This window comes from Oryza brachyantha, chromosome 1, assembly GCF_000231095.2.
Source record: "Oryza brachyantha chromosome 1, ObraRS2, whole genome shotgun sequence".
Taxonomy (NCBI): Eukaryota; Viridiplantae; Streptophyta; class Magnoliopsida; order Poales; family Poaceae; genus Oryza; species Oryza brachyantha.
Genome location: NC_023163.2, coordinates 24224012 through 24230246, shown reverse-complemented (window position 1 = coordinate 24230246; position 6235 = coordinate 24224012). Strand labels below are relative to the sequence as shown.

Here is a 6235-nt window from a genome sequence, read left to right as displayed (position 1 = left end):
CTACTCTGCCACGGTGCCACTGGCCGGCGCCGGCAACCCCTCCGTCCCCACTATCCATCCGGCAATCCGCTCCCCCTCCCCCAAAATCGACGGCACAAACCCCTCCGTCCCTCCACCGATGTCGGGTTCCTCTCCGCCACCCAACCCCGCAATCCCCTCTATCCGACGTCGCAAATCCTTCCTACTCTGCAATCAGGTGACACTTTCCCCTTCATCCATTGCCGCTATCCCCGCTGCCTGACGCTGCAAGCCACCTCCCTTATGGCGGACTGGTGCTTCAGCCCGACCGGAGACTGAGGAGGTCATCTTCTCTGGTGTGTGATCAGCTTGGGCTTCATATCCTCCTGCGGAGATCCGCGACGGAGCTGCAAGAGACCAACTGTAAGGCCAACTAACCCCTATGCTTGTGATTTAAGTAATAGAATAGCGTATGTGGTTGCATGATAAATATTGTACCATGCACCTCTCTTTTGATGTTGCATATGTTCTTTTTTCTAGTTCAGTTTATGAGAATCGGAGTTGCTATAACTATGTGGATAGGTTTTTTGTTTAATCACGGTCGGAGTTGCTATAATTGTGTGGATATATTTTTTTTGTTTAATCACGGACAGTTGTTTTACCGTTTGATCTGTGTTATGGTTCGTGCTTCTATCCAAGTAAAGAACACAACACTAGTTTTCCCCACTTTATAAGAGCCCTGCATATAGCAGTTTAAAACAGGTAGCTACATTAACCTTCTATATCAGGAACATATGTAGCTAGCACTAACCTTTTATGTTCTTGCTAAATATTATGTTGCAGAAAATTTAATTTAACTCTTTTGCCATCCAAAATATATCTATTTGCTATGTTGCCGGCCTGTTAACAGCAACCGACTGTTTTTTTTTCTCAAAAATACAAGCTACATGATGATGAGATATAATTATGTTTAATTCTTGCAACACTAATCGAAAGTAAGGATCGGAGTTCGATTAATCTGAAAACTTCAACAATATTCGATATAGCTAGCGGAGTATATGTTTGTCTGGGCTCTAGCTGATTATCGTTTCTCGATCAGCTAGCTGCAGGGGAGTATACTTGACACCAGTGCATTTGTGTTAGTGTAAGTAAGCCTGTTGCTATGCATCAACGCAGTTGTTTCGTGTTTAATTTTTTTCAGGAAAAAGGAACCACATTTTGCCTCTCTATTGGTAGTTTTGCTCTCCTATTTTCTTCAGGCTACTAGCTGTATACAGAACATATATATAGTTCTTCAGAAATAAAAGGCAATCCATTTTTGTAGGTATTGCAAGATAACTAGTGTACATAGTCCCTATTAGAATACGTATCTGATAAAAAGTAATACATTTGACATACAAATACAAGTACTTCTGGAAGCAAACATTTAGATTCTAAATTGGTAAAGACAAATCAAACTAGTAAAATACAAGGTTGATATGGAACTATTAAAATCTAATCTTATTGTTGCTGACCACTAAATTTCTGCCACACGTGCTCTATCAAATCTCCCTTCAGACGCCGATGTGTTTGTCGGTCATGGATAGCCTTGTTTTGCTCTAAAACCTCTTGAAATCCATATATTGGTCCATGGTCAAGCCCTGTCATTTGAGGAGAATACTGCCCTTGTTCATATGTATTGTCATCCGGTATATCATATGAACCTCTCTCATCCTCAACTATCATGTTGTGCAAAATAATGCATGCATACATTATATCTGCAAGCTCTTCCCTTTCCCAAATACGCGCCGGGTGACGTATGATGGCCCAACGTTTTTGCAAAACCCCAAAGGCTCTTTCCACATCTTTTCTTGCTGATTCTTGACGCTGCGCATATAATTTGTGCTTAGCACTTTGGGGCCTGGTGATTGATTTGGCAAATGCAGCCCACTCCGGATAAATTCCATCAGCTAAATAGTATCCCATGTTATATTGTGTACCATTGATGGTAAACTGAACAGGAGGTGCTCTTCCTTGTATCATTTCAGTGAATAATGGGGACTGGTCCAACACATTAATATCATTGTTTGAACCAGCAGCACCAAAGAAAGCATGCCAAATCCATAAATCTAAAGAAGCAACTGCTTCAAGCATAATAGTGGGTACTCCATAGTCGCCACGTGTGAATTGGCCCTTCCATGCAACTGGACAACTTTGCCATTCCCAATGCATGCAGTCAATACTCCCCAACATCCCAGGAAATCCATGCGCCTCTCCAAATTGAAGTAAACGTTGAATATCCTCTGCGGTAGGCCTGCGCAAATATTGTTCACCAAATAAATGCCGCACACCTTGAACAAAATTTATCATGCACTCCATTGCTGTACTTTCTGCAACCCCAAAGGTCTCATCCATAAGATCAGCCGGTGTACCATATGCCAACATTCGCATGGCAGCGGTGCATTTTTGCAATGGTGATAGACCCACCTTACCAAATGCATCTCGCCTTAGACGAAAATATGGAGACCAAACACCAAGAGCTTGTACAATGCGCAAAAAAATATGCCTTCTCATGCGAAATCTCCTCCGAAACTGATCATCTATGTACAATGGACTCTCAGAAAAATATTTAGCAAATAATCTGTTGTGGTCCTCTTCATGATCTCTACTAATGTACCTCCTTGTGTAGCCCCCCGGCTGATTAGAGCAACCAGCTAGGTGAGCCATCAATCTCGCTTCAAGTTGAGCTTCCAACCGAGCTTCAAGCTGAGCTTCCATAGGGTCATTAATTTCTTCCCATGTCATATCTTCAAGCTTCTCACTAGTGATGGACTCATCGGAATGACTAGAATTATCTTGTGACTCAGTGGACATCTTTTTTGAAGATGAGTTGCTATGTTGGTAAGAAACTGAAGGAAAGGAAGGGGAATGTTGTCTTCCTGAAGTGCATGTCTTATTTATATATGGTTCATCCTGCTAGCTATGTGTAACATTGATGCATTGCTTTTGCTTCCATTGCAACAGCTAGTTTCCAACAGCTAGATTTTGAACAGCCATGTCTTTCTTTTTGGATGTATTCCAACAGCTAAATTTTAGACAATTGTGTCTTGCTTTTTGGATGTATTCCAACAGCTAGATTTTAAACAACCATGTCTTGCTTTTTGGATGTATTCCAACAGCTAGATTTTAAACAACCATACCTTCCTTTTCTATCTATTCAAACCACCATATTATAAAATGTTGTGCTAATTATTATCAATGTATATTTTTCTGCAGGCTGCTAAAGAAACGATTTGCTGTTGTTATGGGACAAATCAGAGACTACAGAGCAGAAGGTTCAGACATATTATTATTGTGGACAAATATTATCACTTCATATGCCTTCTCACTAGTGAAATATTACATTCATCGTTCACTGAGTTCACAATACAACAATTACTTGCCCTACAAACCTATCACATGTCTAAATATTACTAGCAAGTTAAACTTAATGAAACAGTGACACACTAAGTACTAGGGGTTCAAACATAACTTAGGGATCTTTTATTCTTCTGCAAGTTCTGTAGCTAGCTTTTCGAGGACAGCTTCATGCCTCTTAAGTTTTGCATCACTAAAATTAGCAGTGTCTTTGTCCAACAACTTTAAATATGTCTGATACTTCTCTATCCTAGTTTGTTCCTTCTTTGCTTCCGCTGATTTGGTGGTTGCTTCTGCAGATTTCAGCACTGCTTCTGCTCTCAATTTTACAGCTTCGTTGAAGAGAACAAAATCTTGAGATGGCTGGTCCCCCAAAGGAGACGGTGCAGGTTTTTTTCCCTTCCCTTTAAGCTTGGCTTTGGCTTTTTTCTGCCCTTCAGGACGCTTCTCTTTTTGGCTGGTCTCCTCCTCAGTTTCTTGGTTGGATGATGATGTATATGCACCAGATTCAGAAATCTTAGTCCTCTTGTTATTGCTGTCCTCTTTAAGTATCCGTCGCCATTTTGGTTGATCCTTTAATTCTCTCCACATATACTCTAATGTGAAAGTTTTATCATTGTTTTCCGATTTATATAATGCATGGGCTTTCTCCATGATCATATCATCAGAGAATCCACTGCTCCAGGTTCTTCTAGCTCGAGAATAAGCTCCACAAAATTTTGCAATGTCCTTCTTAACACCACCCCAATGTGCCTTGCATTGCACGACTGTCCTTTTGCGGTTATTGCTAGATGTATTACTGTTGTACTCTGCAGCAACCTCCCTCCAATAGTATTCTCTCTTCTTGTCATTGCCATTTATAGAATCTAGTGAGTTATTCAACCAAGAGCTAAGGAGTCGTAAGTTTTCTTCTTCGGTCCAGTTGACGCGTGTCCCTCTTCTCCCTGTCTCCTGGCTACTATCACTTGACTCTTCGATGTTAACCAAATTGTTCTCTTCCTGTCTTGCAGGGCACTGAGAGGCTGATTCGGATCCATGAGATGAGGCGGACCCAACAACTTGATTTGGTGAGTGCATCCAACTTTCTTGAGGACGAATACCTTGAAAACTTATTGGTGCAGATTGTAACCAGCTTGCTTGCTGCTGAAAACCTTGAAAGTTTGGAGGAGAACTACCATATAGGTGATAGTTGGCTGGAGGACCAAAAGGGTTGAATGTTTGGAAATTAGGTGGTGAGGCTTGGGTAAAATGTGGGGATTGGGGAAATTGTGATTGGGAGAAAGTTGAGGGGAATTGAGTAGGAGGGGAGTTTTGGCTAGAATGTTGGCTTGGGGAGCCTTGGTTTAACAAGTTCATGGAACCTCTCTTGGAGGGATCCATCTCAGGCCCTCAGCTAGCAAAGTTTCACAAAATGTGTTTGTGTTGATTGAAAGAAATCCTGAGCCATCTCTGTTTTTGTAGGGGATGAAGATGGCAAACACAAACCATGCAACGGTTGGCTGGGGAGGGGAGCAACGGTTGGAAGCAGCAACGGCCACTTGCAATTTAAAATTTGTTGTCAGAAATCAACTCTGTTGTTGCCGACAGTAGTACTAGTACCTGGTTGTAACGATGTACTACTAACACAATGGCTAATACCAGGTAGTAAGGAGTCATTTAATGCTTAGTACCTGGTTTTTTACAACATTGTGGATGCCCTAAATATTTATATCCTAGAGCGGAGATTTTCATGATATAATGTTGACTAACCATACAATTTTCTCTGCGTGACCGGACGTGTCATAGTTTTATATTCTAGATTAACATTAGTTAATGTGTGGCTAGTATTTTCTTAGTCATGCTGTTTATAAAATCCACATAGTACATGTCTTAAGTGTGGTTGATGTGGTTGATGAGAGCATTCTTAACAGCTCGTTCAAATTTTATTATCTGTTATTTAGATAACTCTTCAAAATAGATTTTCTATTCATATCATATTCATATCATATATCACTCTAACAGAACATCTATATCGCAATCATTCATATATATTATTAATATTTTACAACCACCTTATCTTATGTTGTTATTGCTCTCCTCTCGTAATTGGATTCTCTATTCAAATCATATTTCACTCATTATATATATATATTAATTGTTATTGTTTTATAATCATCTTATCTTAATGTTGTTATTGTTCTCTTCTCTTATAATTGGATATTAAAATATAGAGAGAGGAGAGAACATTTATATTTAGAATTTCTCTTTGCACTATTCTCATATGATAAAATAGATAACCTACTAAAACTTTTTTTCTCACGTTAGCTATTTTAGAATGGATGATACGATGATAATTGTCGGGTTTGCTCGTTGAGTAACCAAACAAACCCATCCAGTCATACGCAACCCTACACGCGAGACCGAGCGGCGCCGCCGGTAAAGAACAGTGCGCTGACCGATAAGCACGGCAATAAAGGCCTTGTTTAGTTTTCATAATTTTTTTTAAAAACATCACATCGAATTTTTAGACACCTAAATAAAGCATTAAACATAAATAAACTAAAAAAACTAATTGCATAGTTATGGAAAAAATCTTAAGACGAATCTTTTGGGCCTAATTAGTCTATGATTAGTCATAAGTGCTACAGTAACCAACATGTGCTAATGACGGATTAATTAGGCTCAAAAGATTCGTCTCGCGGTTTCTAAGCTAGCCGTGAAATTTGTTTTTCATCCGTGTCTGAAAACCCCTTCCAACATTCGGTCAAACATTTAACGTGACACTTCTCTAAAAAACTTTTTAGTCTAAACACCACCAAAGTAATCGTACCAATGTCTAGCCCATGAGGAAAAATGAGCGGCCTCTGCTTGGCTGCTTGCTGTAGCGTGTCTTAGGGGCTGT

The 6235-nt window shown here is 39.9% G+C and overlaps 1 long non-coding RNA gene across 1 annotated transcript; it reads left to right on the top strand.

The window, feature by feature from the left end:
• Nucleotides 1-306: 306 nt before the first annotated feature.
• On the top strand, nt 307-5064 carry LOC121053281. The gene is made up of 5 exons (XR_005810990.1): nt 307-381; nt 3214-3272; nt 3654-3743; nt 4365-4421; nt 4816-5064. It is a non-coding gene; the product is annotated as an uncharacterized LOC121053281 (long non-coding RNA).
• Nucleotides 5065-6235: the final 1171 nt, after the last annotated feature.